This window comes from Rhinoraja longicauda, chromosome 24, assembly GCF_053455715.1.
Source record: "Rhinoraja longicauda isolate Sanriku21f chromosome 24, sRhiLon1.1, whole genome shotgun sequence".
In the NCBI taxonomy this organism is placed as follows: Eukaryota; Metazoa; Chordata; class Chondrichthyes; order Rajiformes; family Arhynchobatidae; genus Rhinoraja; species Rhinoraja longicauda.
In genome coordinates, this window is record NC_135976.1 from 19,659,079 (window position 1) to 19,676,059 (window position 16,981).

General features: G+C 49.7%; 1 pseudogene; it reads right to left on the minus strand.

Moving 5' to 3' along the window:
* LOC144605289 (ubiquitin carboxyl-terminal hydrolase 2-like) overlaps positions 1–16,663 on the minus strand; it is a 31,900-nt pseudogene extending 15,237 nt beyond the window's left edge.
* Between the last annotated feature and the right edge of the window lie 318 nt (positions 16,664–16,981).

Below are 16,981 nucleotides of genomic sequence, written 5' to 3' on the forward strand. Positions count from 1 at the left end.
TACTGTTAGGTAAGGAAAAACAGAATGTTGCTTCACCAGTGAGAGGGGGCAGAGCGCTGGGTATGGGGGGATGTGGTGTCCCCTGTACGCGGAACACAGGAGGACAGCACGGGGACAGTGAGTCACCCCTAGGGCAGAGGGTGCGATGGTCTTTATTACAGAGGGAGGGGGGTAAGAGTGGGGCAGTGTCAGTGCAAGGGACAGGGTGTTGGTGAGACCTCATCTGGAGCACAGTGCACACTGCAGCCCTCCTTAATGGGGGGGGGGGGGTGTCCACATGTTGGGCTCATCTCAAAAGGTGAACCTAGAGATCATCTCAAAAGTTTAGCTACCCCCTTCGTTACCTGGAACCTCTCTGTTGAGGAAGGGGTTCCAGGGCTAATGGAATCCTCTCCCCAACAGCACTGTGCGAGCACCTTCACCAGGTGTGCAGTAGGTAGGGAATGCAGTTCACCACCACCTTCTCCAAGGAACCAGGAATGGCCAATAAATGCTGGCCTCATCACCATTTGCCAACGTCCTGGGAGATGGGTGAGGGCCCAGGCTGGAGATAGGCTCGGTTTGAAGTGGGTGAGGGGGGAGGGTTTACCGGGGGTGGGTGGGGTGGGATTGTCAATTGCTCACCTGTACCCCATGAAGTGTGGAACAAACCTCTGGAACATCTGAAGAAAGCGGAGTGGGGAGACAGAACCAGAGCTGGTGGGATCCCACAGAGCAATCACCAGGTCAGCAAAGGCTGTGGGGGATGGAGAGGGGAGAGACGGAGAAAGGCAGAGGCAGAGAGAAGTTTCAAAAAGAAAAGAAAGTCAGAGAATAAGAGAAAAACAAGACATTTTTGGTAAGGAGAGGGAAGAGAATAAACACACATTAGCCTAATTTAGACATATGCAAACACCAATATATACCAGAACTATTATTCTCCCTCCATAACGAGGGGGTCCTGTTTCCAGTAATATACACAGGGATGGTATTCTCTATAATATACACGTGGGTTGCAGTTCCCCATGAGGTAGATATGGGCTGATACACTGTGACTGTATTAGACAATAGACAATAGGTGCAGGAGTAGGCCATTCGGCCCTTCGAGCCAGCACCACCATTCAGTGTGATCATGGCTGATCATTCTCAATCAGTACCCCGTTTCTGCCTTCTCCCCATACCTCCTGACTCCGCTATCCTTAAGAGCTCTATCTAGCTCTCTCTTGAATGCATTCAGAGAATTGGCCTCCACTGCCTTCTGAGGCAGTGAATTCCACAAATTTACAACTCTCCCACCTTTCTTAAAAAGTGGGATAACATTAACTACCCTCCAATCCACAGGAACTGATCCCGAATCCCTGTTCGAAACATGATGACAGTATTGCCTGTTCTATACAACCTGTACAAGCTGAATTGAGGAATCAGAGCTGCCAAGGAAAGGAACTCTGAGAGGTTGAGGAGCAAGTTCTCAGCTAATGAGAACTTGCAAGAAATCACCAGCTACAAGAGGAGCAGGGCTCCTTGGACAATCGTCAGCTGACCAACGACGTGAACGAGTTTTACTGCAGGTTCGAGAAAGAGAAACACAATCCTGGGATCCCCTCCCCCCCCCCCCCCCACCCACCTCTCTGCAATCACCAATTTGCACATCCTCATAGACTGACTTCAGTTTAACAATAGAAGTTGCGGAGGTGGAGAGGCTATTCGGAAACAGAAAAGCCGGAAATCTCCAGGACCGGACAATGTTTCCCCCTCCACCTTCAAGCTCTGTGCCGAACAACTGGCACCAATCTACAGACATTTTCAACTAGTCCCTGCAAACCTGCACTGTCCCTGCCTGCTTCAAAGTTTCCACTATTGTCCCTGTACCCAAAAAGACAAAGATCACTGGTCTTAATGACATTGCCTGTCGCAATGACCTCTGGAGTCATGAAGACCTTTGAAAGACGTGCTGGCCCAGCTGAAAAACATCACAAACCCCCTGCAGTTTGCACACAGGGCCAATAGATCGGTGGATGACACAGTCAACCTAGGCCTGCACTTCATCCTCCAGCACCTAGACCACAAGGGGACCACTGCCAGGATTCTGTTTGTGGACTTTAGCTCTGCTTTTAACACCATTGTGCCAGAGCTACTACACTACAAACTCTCCCAGTCTACTGTGCCTGAACCCCTCTGTCAGTGGATCATCAACTTCCTGGCAGACAGGAAGCAGCATGTGAGGCTGGGAAAGCACATCTCGGACCTGCAGACCCTCAGCATAGGAGCACCGCAAGACTGCGTACTCTCCCCTCTCCTTTACTCTCTCTACACCAACTACTGCACCTCCAAAGACTCCTCTGTCAAGCTCCTCAAGTTTGCGGATGACACTATCCTGATTGGACTGATCCAGGATGGGGAGGAATCTGCCTACAGATGGGAAGTGACACAGCTGGCTTCCTGGTGCCATCGCGACAACCAGGAGCTCAATGCTCTCAAGACAGTGGAACTAATTGTAGACTTTCGAAGAGCTCCCCCTCCCCTCCCCCCACTCACCATCAACAACACCACAGTCACTTCTGTGGAGTTATTTAAGTTCCTTTGAAACATCATCTCCAGGGACCTTAAATGGGGGGCCACCATCGACTCCACAGTCAAAAAGGCCCAACAGAGGATGTACATCCTGCAGCAGCTGAAGAAACACAATCTGCCACAGGCAATGATGGTCCAATTCTATACTGCTATCATTGAGTCCGTCCTCACCTTCTCTATCATGGTCTGGTTTGGCTCAGCCACCAAGCATGACATCCGGAGGCTGCAACGGATCGTTCGCACAGCTGAGAAGGTTGTTGGCTGCAACCTTCCCCCCATTGATGAACTGTACACTGCAAGGGCCAGGAAACGAGTGGGCAAGATCATCTCTGACCCCTCTCACCCTGGCCACAAACTCTTTGAAGCACTTCCCTCTGGAAGGCGACTCCGGACTGTCAAATCAGCCACAGCCAGACATAAAAACAGCTTTTTTTCCACGAGTGGTAGTTCTACTCAATAACCAAAGTCTGTAGTCTCTTTTTTTGCTCTGGTTTATTTTCACCCACATGCTTAGAACATAATGTTCTATCCTTATTGTTTTGATGGGTTTAACTGTATATTCGTGTTGTCATTTGTGAGCAGAGCACCAAGGCACATTCCTTGTATATGCACATACTTGGCCAATAAACTTATTCATTCATTTGTTCATCTGCATCGCTGGTTCTATACACTGCAACTGTATTCCCTTTTCTGTACACTGTGGCGATGCCCGCTGTTCTACACACAGTGCTATATTCCCTGTTCCGTACACCATGGCTGTATTCAGTGTACTATACACAGTGACTCCAATGCCTGTTCTAGACACAATGGGTATATTACCGGTTTTATACACTGTCACTGTACTGCCTGTTCCGTACACTGTGGCCTTTTTCGGTTTTCCATACATAGAGATTCATTTGCCCTGTTCTAAAAAATGAGGCTACTCTTTACACAATGGCTGTGATCCTTATTTTGTATATCGTGGCTATATTGCCTGTTTTATACACCGTGACTGTATTGCCAGTTCTGTACATCTAAGCATTATTGCCTATTCTATAAACTGGTTCTTGTTCTACACACTGCGGCTGTATTTCCTTGTCCGATACATTGTGGTGGTATGTTTTATACACCGTGACTGCATTGCCTGTTTTCTACTCTTTGCCTGCGTTTCCTGTTCTGTACACAGTAGCTGTATTCCCTATTCTATACATCACGGGCATATTGCCTGTTCCATACACTGCAGCTATGGTGCCTTATTCAACGCATCGTGGCCGTATTCCCTGTTCCACACATAGTTGGTTGTTCTATACATGATGGCTTTATCTGTTCTACTCCGTGTGTTATACATTGTAGCTGTGCTCCCTGTTCTACACGCTGTAGCTGTATTGCTTGTTTTATGCGACGTGCCTGTTTCATACACCATGACTGTGCTGCCTGTTGTATACACCATGAATAAATTGACTGTTCCATGCAGCGTAACCGTATTACCTGTTCAAAATACTGTGACTGTACTGCCTGGTCTATGCAATGCACTTATTCTGTACATCGTGACTGTATTGCCTGTCCTGCACACTGTTGCTGAGCTCCCTGTTTTATACACGGTGCTGTATTGGCTGTACTATACACCATGGCTCTATTCCCTGTTCTGTATATGGGTACCTTGCCTATATGGTACACTCCCCCATGCACAACCCCTACCATCCATCAGCTCGTAGTGTTTCTTTCCCGATCCATTCACATCCAGCAGATATTCTTTCCGGAAGCAGTACTCCTGCAGGTCCCTGGTGTTGCTCAGACACTGGAGAATAGCGTTCATGAAACACTGTGGAACGAGGGCTAGGTGTTAGTTCAGTAAGCTGGAGTTTGAATACACCCGCCTCTGTCACCAGCCTGGGTCTTGGCCGGTACTGGTTAGGCTGCTGATTGTTATCCACTCCCCTGACTGCCCCACTAGGAGTGGGTGTACACTGCCTCTTACCTCATTGCAGTACATGAGGTGTAAGTGTTTGCAGGGAACAACCAATCCCCCCCCCCCCCCCCCCCCCCCCCCGTCAAATCCTTTCTCCTCTCTCTCCCACTCCTCTCTCTCTCAATAATTCCCTTTCAATGTAGAACCATCCGCCAGTATTGTTAATGCCGTTTCTCTCTCCACAGATACAGCCTGATCCGTCGAGAATCTCCAGCATTCCCCAACCCTAGTTTTATTCCCTGTCTAATCCCCTCTTCTCACCTGCAGTGTCCCACCGCGTGCTCCAGGAACATCACCTCATCTTGTGACTGGACACTTTAATCCCATGGCTGGATATCGACCTCAACTACTTCAGATAATCAGCAATTCCAGTTTGTGCTAGAGACAGCCAGCTCTGATGCAGGGTCATCACCCTACGACGTAACTCAATTTACTCTCTCCACAAACACTATTCCCCACCATCTCGAGGGCTTCACATTTTCAGTAAATGCTGTGCTCTACGTTTCACAGTTCATGCAATGTCTCTTTCCCTCTCCGCATTCACTTCCCTCTATTTATCCCTTCTCCAGATACATCGACTGGGATTAACCATCTTTCCACACCCCCGCCCGGCCAGACCACAACCACACTCCCCTAGACTTACCCCTCCACCAGACTCTTGCCCCCTCTCCCCTCCCACCTCGCTGAAATTTCAAACCTTTCCTGGGTCCCAGGAAAGACCATCGACCTGAAACCTTAATTCTCTCCACGGGTTCCACCAGAGCACCCCAGGCATTGCCCGAAGGCCCACAATCAATAGAAACACCAGAACAGCAGTCAGCTATTCAGCTCCTTCGGCATGCTCTGCCATTCAACAGCTCCTCAATCTTGGCCCCCACCACTGTTCCCCTCCCTCTCCACAACCCTTGTATTTGAATGTCTGCCAACCCAGTCCACTCAATCAAGCTTCCTCCACTGCTCTCTGCGGGATAATCCACATCTCGGAGAAGAAACCCCTCCTTTCCTTGGTCTAACGCAGACAACCCCTTAACCCACAACTTACCCGAGACTCCCACAAGGGGAGACCTCCTCTCAGCGCCCACCCTGTCAGTCTACCTCAGAAACCCGTTCACCTCTCATTGCTCCACACTCCAATGAAAAATGGCATCTTCATTAGTTTAGTTGAGAGATACAGCGTGGGAAACAGGCTCTTCAGACCACTGAATCCGCGCCGACCAGCGTCCCCATACACTAACACTATCCTACACACACGAGGGATAATTTACAATTTTTACTGAAGCCAATTAGGCTACAAACCTGTATGTCTTTGGAGTGTGGGAGGAAACCGGAGCTCCCGGAGAAAACCCACGCAGTCAGGGGGAGAACGTACAAACATCATACAGACAGCATCCTTAGTCAATAGACAATAGGTGCAGGAGTAGGCCATTCGGCCCTTTGAGCCAGCACCACCATTCAATGTGATCATGGCTGATTATTCTCAATCAGTACCCCGTTCCTGCCTTCTCCCCATACCCCCTGACTCCGCTATCCTTAAGTATAGTCAGTATTGAACCCGGGTCTCTGGTGCTGTAAGGCAGCAACTCTACCACTGCGCCACTCTACCTCACCTTCATACCTCACCCTCTTGCCTATCGGGGTACTTGGAAAAATAGGCCAAAGTAGGCATGGTTTTGTTCAGGGGAGATCCAGTCTGACAAATCTGTTGGAATTCTTTGAGGAGGTAACAAGCAGGATAGACAAAGGAGCTTCAGTGGATGTTGTTTACTTGAATTTCAAACAGGCCTTCAATAAGATGCCATACGTGAGCCTGCCAAACCAGATGAGAGCCCATGGTATTAGATGCAAGGCACTGGCACGGTTAGAAGATTGGCTGAATGACAGAATGCAAAGTGTGGGAATAAAGGATACCTTTTCTGGTTGGCTGCTGGGGACTAGATTAGTTTAGTTTAGTTCAGAGTTTTTTTTGCCATTTTAATTAGAGTTTTAATTAGAGTTTTAATTTGTTTTGCCGGTGACTGGAGGCTTGTTATGATCTGACACCGGTGGAATTGATGGTTTTGTGGCTAAGTTTGTGGATGTTATGACGATAGATGGAGGGGCAGATGGAAGCTGGGAGTCTGTAGAAAGAATAGGACAAGTTGGGAGAGGGGGCAAAGAAGTGGCAAATGCACTTTGGTGGAAGGAATAAAGGCATAGACAACTTTTTATTTGGGGAGAGTAATCAGAAATCGGAGGTGCAAAGGGACTTGGGAGTGATGGTGCAAGTTTACGTAAAGGTCAGTATTCATTTCAAGAGGACTAGGATATAAAAGCAGGGATATTATGCTGAGGTTTTATAAGGTGCTGATCAGACTACATTTGAAATATTGCGAGTAGTTTTGGGCCCCATATCTGAGGAAGGATGTGCTGGCATTGGAGAGAGTCCAGAGGAGGTTTATGAGAATGATCTCTGCGGTGATTGGATTAACGTGTGTGGAATATGAGGAATGTTGGATAGCTCAGGTCTGTACTCACTGGAGTTTAGAAGGATGAGGAGGATCTCATGGAAACACTGAATAATGAAGGATGGACGTGGAGAGGATGTTTTCAGTCGTGGGAGAGACGAGGTGCAGAGGGAAGAGCCTCACAATAAAAGATGGTACCTTCAGAATGGAGATGAGGAGGAATTACTTTAGCCAGAGGCGGGTGAATCTGTGGAATCCATTACATTCCAATTTTTAAAGCGGAGATTGATAGGTTCTTGATTAGTAAGGGCGTCAAAGGTCAGGTGAGAAGGTAGGAGAATGGGAATGAGAGGGAAAAATTGATTAGCCATGATTGAATGGCGGAATAGACTCGATGGTCAAAATGGCGTAACTATGTGTCTTATGATTGTATGATTTACACATGTCCCATTCCCCCTGTTCTCTCCATTTAGTCTCCAATTCCCCATTTACACACAGCCCCCAATTTCCCATTTACATACAGTCCCCAATTCTCCATTTGCACACAGCCACCCCATTTAACCTCACCGTATTTCCAAGATTCCTTAGCCCAATTTGACCATTGCCAATGGGCAAGATGACGTCCCTCTGGAAAAATAAAGCAGAATAAAGGGCAAACTGAGACGTGCAGCTTATTTACAAATCAGTACATTCCAGTCTGCTCAATAACATTACTTTTGTCTCAAGACTTGGGCCTCAGCAGCCAGAGCATTTCTTGCCCGTCCCTCATTGCTCCAGAGAAGATGCAGCCAGCTGCCTGCTCGACCCAAGGTGCTCCCACGGTGCTGTCGGGGAGGCAGTGCCAGCACTTAGACGCAGTGACCATGGAGGAGCGGTGATATATTTCCTAGTCCAGGTGAGGTGAGATCTGGAGGGGAACCTGGAGGTGGTGGTGCTCCCCCACTGCTCTTTCCTTCTCGATGGGAGATATGGCAGGGTTGGGAGGTCCTGTCGGAGTAGCCTGGGTGAGGAACCGCAGTGCATTTTGTAGATGGTGCACTCTGCAGCCACTGGGCACTGGTGGTGGAGGGAGGGTGTGCTTAGGGTGGTGAACAGAGAGACTGAGAAGTACAGATATATATTTCACTGAAAGTGGAGACACTAGTAGACAGGATGCTGAAGAAGACACATGGAATGCTTGCCTTCATCAGTCAGGGTATCGAGTACAATGTCATGATACAGCTGTACAAGTCATTGATGAGACCACACGAATTCTGGTCGGCTTGCTCTAGGACAAATATCATTATGCTGGAAATGATGCAGAAAAGATTCACAAGAATGTTACCGAGACTGGAGGGCTTGAGTTATCAGGAGAGGCTGGATAAATTGGCGCCATTTTCCCTGGAACATTGGAAGCTGATAGGTTTAAAAATTAATTTAGCGGTGACCGGAAGGGCACCTCTTTCAAAGAGGGTTGTGGGTATATGAAATGAGCTGCCAGAGCGAGTGATGGGATTGAGTACAATGACAACATTTAAAAGACATTTGGACAGTACATGGATTGGAGACGTTTAGAGAGATATTTGTCAAATGGGAAAGGCTCCGGTAGGCACCGTGGTTGGCACGGGCAGGTTGGACTGAAGGGCCTGTTCCTGTGCTGTGTAGCTCCTGGACTCCAGGACTCGAGGAGGGAGAGTGGGTGTGCACTGGGGTTGAAGTGAAGGTTGGTGGTGGGGCTGCACGAGGCTCACCTTGGACATGCGCTGCTGCTCCGGGGCGAGGCGGTGCCCGCTGCGGGCTGTTGGTCGGGGGCCGCTCGTGTTCCAGGAGGTCCCGGGCAAGGTGTCCAGCTGGCCGGAGCGAAGCGTCACCCCCGCCCCTCCCACACCAAGTGGCCTGGCATCAGACTCGGGGGGCAGTCCCCGCAGCGAGGAGCTGCGACGGAGGACGGGGGGCCGGTCCCGGGCCTCCAGCCGCCCCAGCGAGGGCGAGCGCCGCGACTCCGTGCTGGGCAGCTTCTGCAGGCACTCCTGCACCTCCCGAGGGTCCCGCAGCTGAGAGCAGCGGTTCAAGGGGACTGCCCGGGACCCCCGGCCACGGCCTGACTTCCGCTGGGCCGACGGCGAGGCGGTGGGCGAGGAGGGGCGAGAGGAGGAGGAAGACGAGGAGGAGGAGGAGGAGGATGGGGTGGGGGCAGCGGGAGGCTGAGAGAGCCTCAGCCCCAGCGAGTGGTCAGCACGCAGGGGGCCGCGTCTGGTGGAGGGCTGGGCCGTGTGGGGCTGCCCCCGGGCTTTGCCCTCCAGCTTCCTGCCCCGCTCGTCCAGGGGCCCCGGGCCCGGTGGCAGAGGCCGAGGCTTGGCTGCGGGCATGGCGGCCAGCCGCCCGCCCGGCGAGGGGTGGCTGGTCCCCACCGGTCGTGGCCCCCCGCGTTCCATACCGGCCGAGGCCAGCAGCGGCCGACGGCTGGGCTTGGGGGTCTGGGGAGCGGAGCCGAGGGGGGCTGGGTAAGGGGTGCGGAGGGAAGAGGGCTGAGGCATCTCTCATCACGGTGAGGCTGAAGGAAGCAACAGACCTGCGGAGGGAAGCAAAGGAGGTGATGAATAACAGTGAGGGGAAGAGGGGAGTCACAGAGCGACGGGGTGAGAGAACTGGATTAAGGTCAGTGGAGATACAGTCAGTGACAGAGTGCGCTTGGGGAGAGGGTTACTGTAGGACAGTATGAGGGGAAATGGATTAACATTAACGGGATAGAGTCAGTGTCACATGGAACTGGGAGTGGGGCGTGACTGAGGGACATTACGAAGAGATTGGGATCACACCTGTGGAGATACAGTCAGTGTCACAGACCAGCGGGGATGAATTACTGAGGGTGTGTGTATATTGGTGGGGAATAGTCAGTGACAGGAAAGCTGGGGAAGAAGTGAAGACCAATGGCAGGACTGCAAGAGGTATCGGGGTGATCGCTGGTCAGCACGAACTTGATGGGCTGAAGGGCTTGTTCCGCGCTGTATGTCGAAGGTCTAAAAAGAGATAATGAGACAGTGGGGGAACTGAATTAACATGAGGGACGATACAGTCAGCGACACAAGATTCTTGGGTCGAGAGATTACTGGACGGACAGTGTGAGGAAACTGCATTAACATCAGGAAGAATACAAGGATACACATGCTGGGTGAGAGGAATTACTGAGGGACAGGATGAAGGAGCTGGATTAACATCAGTGGCGATACAGTCAGTGTCACAAGGCAAGGGTGGAGGGATAACTGAGGGAGCTGGATTAACCGATAGAAATAGTGACACTGGGGAGAGAGTCAGTGACACACGGTTCTAGGGTCAGGAGATTACTGAGTGCTAGAGTCATGCAGCACGGAAACAGGCCCTTTGGCCCAACTTGCTCATGCCAACCAAGATGTCCCATCTGTATTAGTCCTACCTTTAGCCCATATCCCTCTAAATCTTTCCTATCCAAATATCTTTTAAATGTTGTGATTGTACCTGCCTGCCTCCACTACATTCTCTGGCAGCTTGTTCCATATACCCATCAGTCTCTGTGTGAAAAAGATGCCCCTCAGGTTGCTACTAAATCTTTCCCCTCTCACCTTAAACCATGTCCTCTGGTTCTTGATTCCCCTACTCTGGGGAAAACTCTGTGTATTCACCCTATCTATTCTCATGATCGTATACACCTCTATACGATCACCTCTCAGCCTCCTGTGCTTCAAGGAATAAAGTCCTAGCCTGTCCAACCTCTCCTTATAACTTAGGCCCTCAAGTCCTGGCAACATCCTCGTAAATCTCTGCACTCTTTCCATCTTAACAACATCCTTCCTACAGCGGGGTGACCAAAAATGAACACAATTCCAAATGCGTTCTCACCAACATCTTGTACAAATTTCACATAAGGAACGGCAGATGCTTGTTTACACCGAGGATAGACACAAAATGCTTGAGTATCTCAGCGGGTCAGGTAGCATCGCTGGAGAAAAGAAATAGATGACGTTTCGGGTGGAAACTGAAGAAGGGTTTCGACCTAAAACCTCACCTATTTCTTTTCTCCAGAGATGCTGCCTGACCCGCTGAGTTACTCCAGCATTTTGTATCTATCCCGACTTCTATACAATACCTTGATTGATGAAGGCCAATGTACTGAAAGCTTTTTTGATCAACCTATCTATTTGTGAGGCCACATTCAGGGAACGGTGTACCTATACTCCTAGAGCCCGCTACCCTACAGCACTCCCCTGGGGCTATTTACTGTGACCTTCCTGACCTGGTTTGACCCTCCAAAATGCAATAGCACTTAACCATTCCTCAGCGTACTTGCTTAACTGATCAAGATCCTGCTGTAATGTTTGAGAACTATCTTCACTATCTATGATACCACCTACTTTAGCTTCATCTGCAAGCTTACTAATCATGCCTTCTACATTCTCATCCAAATCATTAATATAAGCCACAAACAGCAATGGGCCCAGCACTGAACCCTGAGGCACACCACTAGTGACAGTCTGTAAAACAACCTTCCACCATCATCCTCTGCTTCCTTCCATGAAGCCAATTCTCTATCCAGTCAGCTAGCTCTTCGTATCACATGCGATCCACCCTCCAGAGCAGCCTTCCTTGCGGAGGGTGTTTAGAGGGTGATGAGTGAAATTCTCTGAATACATTCAAGAGAGAGCTAGATAGAGCTCTTAAGGATAGCGGAGTCAGGGGATATGGGGAGAAAGCAGGAACGGGGTACTGATTGAGAATGATCAGCCATGATCACATTGAATGGCGGTGCTGGCTCGAAGGGCCGAATGGCCTACTCCTGCACCTCTATTGTCTATTGTCTATTGTCTATTGGAACAGGGACAGTGTAAGGGAACTGGATTAAGATCAGTGGATATACAGTCAGTGACACAGGGCGCGAAGCGAGGGTTACTGAGGGACAGGGTTATGGGGCTGGATTAACGTCAGTGAAAATACAGTCAGTACAGGGCATTAGGGGAGAGAGGTTACTGAGGGCCTGTGTTTGGTAGCTTGATTAACATCATTGGAGATATAGTCAAATTGAGCAATTGTGACTGCAATTATTTAAATTACTCACAGTATCAATGATTGTTTAGAGGGTGATGAGTGAAATTCTTTTCTTTCCCATCAAAATGCTGATCAACTGCAGGAAAAAGGTAATGTTACGGATATGAAGCGACTGCGTGTTATTTGTTGGGGGAAATGCTAGGTTTTTCAATTTAGTGGAGATGCAAGGCGTTGTGTAAACGGAGAGAGGGGGCAGGACGCTGGGTGTGGAGAGATGTGGGATCCCCCCTTACCCGGAACACAGCAGGTCTGCACGGGGTCACCCATGAGGGCAAGGGGGTGCGATGGCCTTTAATACAGAGGGAGGGGGGTAAGAGTGGAGCAGTGTGAGTACAAGGGACCTCATCTGGAGTAGTCACATCAACCCCAGAATCATACTGGCTAATGTAGTCACTGAAGAATAAGGTAGAAGACCTTTGGGGCGGCATGGTGGCGCAGCGGTAGAGTTGCAGCTTTATAGCGCCAGACACCCGGGTAAAATCCTGACTACGGATGCTGTCTGTACGGAGTTTGTACGTTCTCCTTGTGACCTGCCTGGGTTTTCTCCGAGAGCTCCAGTTTCTCCCAAAGATGGAGGTTTGTAGGCTAATTGGCTGTTAAAATTGTAAACTGTCCCTAGTGCATCACCCTAGTGCGTGTAGGATAGTGCTAGTGTACTGGTTGGCGTGGACTCAGTGGCCGAATGGCCTGTTTCCGCAATGTATCTCTAAACTAAACTAAACCAAACCTAGAAGCAAGCCTGCTGTATCAGAGGGACATAAGGAACTGTTGCTCAATCTGTTTCAGAGAGACATGGCTCACGTCCAACGCCCCAGATACGGCGCTCCAACCCAAGGAGGTCTTCCATTCACCGCATGGAGTGAAGGGTGGCATCTGGTTGACAATACACTCATTGTGATGCTCATACGACAGTCTTGTTCCATTCCTGTTCCCCTGACCTGGAACATCTGCAGGTAAGTGCGGACCATTCTATCGTCTGAGGGAGTTTGCCGCATCATCCTGAATGCCGTGTCCATCCTGCCTCAGGCAGACGTCAAGCCCGCACCTGGGGAACTGACTGCTGCGATCAACAAGCACGACACTGTGTGGACCAACGCTTATCCTCATCATCGCTGGGGACTTCCAACCAAGCCAACTAGAAGATGTTTCTGCCTAACTACCATCAACGCATTGCTTTCAACACTGGAAGACCCAACACTCAACCGCTGCTAAACCATCACCAGGAATGCCTACCACTCCATTCCACACCTGCATTTGGAAAATCGCACCACCCGGCTATGCTTCTGCTTCCTGCCTAAAGACAGGGAATGAAGAGCAAGAGGACTTCAAAGAGCTGGTCAAAGGAGACAGAGGAACGCGCTTACAGGACTGCTGGGTGTGGAGAGGTGTGGGATCCCCCATACCCAGAACACAGCAGGTCAGCACGGGGTCACCCCCAGGGCAATGGCGTGGAATGGCGTGGATCAGTGGATTGGGTCATGTTCAAGGATTCATCAGTGGACCTGAATATGCTACACTTGTCACTGACTTCATAAAGCAAAGTGTGGACATGTATGTACCTACAAAACCATTCCGAGTCTTCGCCAACCAGAAGCCCTGGATGAACCAGGCGACCCATGATGTGTTGACGCCTAGATCTATGGCGTTTAAGACAGACGATCCAGAGGTTTAGATGTGATTTCCTGAAGACCACCAAGTGTGGCAATTCCAAGCTAAGCTGGAGTCACAGGTGGATGCTCGACAGCTGTGGCAGAACTTGCATGCCATTAGCAGGGCTTGGGCCCCATCTTGGCGGAAGGATGTGCTGGCGTTAGAGAGGGTCCAGGGGAGGTTTACGAGTTTGATGCCGGGGTTGATTGGGTTAACATAGGATGAGTGTTTGATGTCACTGGGCCTGTACTTGTCGAAGTTTAGAAGCATGAGGGGGGACCTCATTGAAACATTGAAATGCCTGGATAAGAGAGGCTGTGGAGAGGATGTTTCAATTAGTGGGAGAGTGTAGGACCAGAGGTCACAGCCTCAGAATCAAAAGATGTACCTTTAGAAAGGAGATGAGGAGGAATTTCTTTAGTCAGTGGGTGGTGAATCTGTGAAATTCATTGCCACAGGCAGCTGTGGAGGTCAAGACATTAGGTATTTTTAAGGCAGAGATCGGCAGATTTTTAATTGGTAAGGGTGTCAATGGTATGGGCAGGAGAATGGGGTTGAGAGGGAAAGATAGATCAGCCGTGACTGAATGGCATAGACTCGATGGACCGAATGGCCTAATTCTGCTCCTATGACATGAACTTATCATCTCCTACAAGGCGAGTAGCATAAGTGGCAACAGCACATCATTTTCAGCTGCGCTCAATAGCTTCAATACACGCTTTGAAAGGGAGAACACTGACACACCTACAGGAGCTTCTCTAGCCCTGACTGCCCTGTGGTCTCAGTCTTTGATGCCAGAGCATCCTTCGAAAGGATGTATCTAGGAGAAGTGTGCGGCCAGGCGGAGTACCTGCCCGAGTGCTGATGGCCTGTGTGGAGTATTCAAGTACATCTTCAAATGGCTGGAGTATTGAAGCACATCTTCAACCTAGCATTTCTGCACTCTGAGGTTCCACCAGCTTCAAGGGCAACTATCATACCCTCAACAAGTGCACAGTGACCTGGCTAATTGACGATTGGCCAGTAGCACTTACATCCACCGTGATCAAGTGCTTTGAGAGGTTGATTATGGCGCAAGTCAACTTCAGCCTCAGAAATGAATTAGATCCACTTCAATGTATCTATCGCCACAAGTTAACAACTTTCGCAATGGGCCTCCACTCATCTCAGGCCATACATCAAGTTGTTGTTCATCGACTATAGCTCGGCATCAAGCATCCCCTCTATCATCACCAAGCTCCAAGACCTGGACCTCTGTACTACCCTTTGTAACTGGATCCTCTGTTTTCTCATCAGCAGATCTCAACGGTAATAACATCTCCTCCCCACTGACCATCAACACAGGTGCCCCTCAAGCTGCGTGTTTAGCCCTCTACTTTCTTGACTCTCATGTCCATGTGGCTAAACAGAGCTCCAAAGCCATCTAATTCACTGACAACACCACTGAGCCTGAGGGAAGTTATCAATCCGAAACATCTGTCCATTCCCTCCACAGATGCTGCCTAACCTGCTGAGTTTGTCCAGCTCTGGTTTTTTCCCCTCAATATTCTAGCATCTGCAGTTTCCTGATTCTCCTGCGACACGACTGTGGTTGGCCAAACCATGGGTGGGTATAAGTCAGCATACAGGAGAGAGATAGAACACCTGGTTGAGTGGGGCTGCAACAATAACCTCTCGCTCACCGTCAACCAAACCTAGGAACTTTTGTTCCGAAAGGAGGTGTCGGGAGACCACTCGCCAGTTTCCATTCGTGGTTTGGGTGTGGAGAGAGTTAGCAGTTTCAAATTGCTGGGCATTAACACCTTGGATGCACTGTCCTGAGCCCAGAACATTGATATCATGACAAAAAAGGCATAACTTCTCAGAAGTTTATGGAAATTCAGTAGTCTCCAACAAAATGTTATAGATGTATTACAGAAAGTATCCTGACTGGTTGCATCATGGCCTAGTATGGCTGCAAGAGGCTGCAGAATGGTAGACCCAGCCGGGTCCATCACAGGCACAGCCCTACCCTCCATTGAAATCATCTGCATGAGGCGTTGCCTGAAGAAGGTGGCATCTATCATCAAGGATCCCCACCCTCTGTGCCATGCCCTCTTCTTATTGCTCCCATTAGCAGCACTACTGAATTCCCACACCAGCAGGTTCAGGACTAGCTTCTTTCCTGTAACTATCTGGTTCTTGAACCAATCAGCAAAACCCAAAACCTAACTCAACAACAGACAGTACGGTCTACTTCTTGTACTGTCGGTTGTGGGGGGTGGGTGATGAGCCTGTGACATTAATTTAAAATCTGAGGCATAAGTGGGTGTCACTGAGGAAGAGCTTTTATTTTATGCAGAAAAGTTATGATGTGAAGGAAAGAACTGCAGATGCTGCTTTAAATCAAAGGTAGACACAAAATGCTGGAGTAACTCAGCGGGACAGGCATCTCTGGAGAAAAGGAATGGGTGACGTTTCGGGTTGAGACCCTTCTTCAGTTATGATGCGATGTTGTCTAGAGGGAGAAACGGGATCAGTGGGGTAGAACAAATTCAGGGAACAAATCCAGCAATGGGACCAGAGGCTTTCTATACTGTGGCAAAGGAATGATTGACAAACTGACTGATCTCCGGTGGGTTTACTGATTGCCATCATTTTGTTTACTGTTTGGTCATTGGCTGATTCATGGGTTTATCGCATGTTTATTGACCAGCTTGGGTTTATTCATTAGTTATTGGCCGGCATTGGGTTTATTGGTTGGTTATTGGCTGAGTATTTACTTTCATTGGGGATAACTCACTGAACGTTAACCGGCTGTGCGTTTAGTCATTGGATGTTGTCGTGAGCCCCTCTGACCTCGCGGTAACCCCTCCCCGGATTCAGTCCCAACTGACCGTCCTGTCCATCTGCTCCAGCCTCGCCACTCATGATCCAACTGGGAGCCATCCCGCCCCTCGCGTTCACCCCCCGACCTTCAGCAAACCATTTACCTCCGCGAGAAACCCATTGCCGCCGCCGCTGCCATCTTAGATTTTCCCCACCGGCGTTGGCGTCAGCGACGCAGCACGCGCGGGGCTGACGTCATCGCGCCTATTGTTTGGGAGACGCTGCCGACGAGGAGGAGGCGACTGTGGGCATCACCTCGAGCGAGCGTTTGATCGCCGTCTGCAAAGGAAAGGCGCACATTCAACACGTTGGCTTCGGTTGCAGTTTCCATTTGCCGTTACAAATACTAATGAACAGATCCACAATCGTATTATCATTCCCCATTGATTGATGCAAAGTTGGAGTCGGCGGAGTTAGAGTGGGCAGGCGGTGATGTCACAGGGAGTGGGTGGGGTCAGGCTGA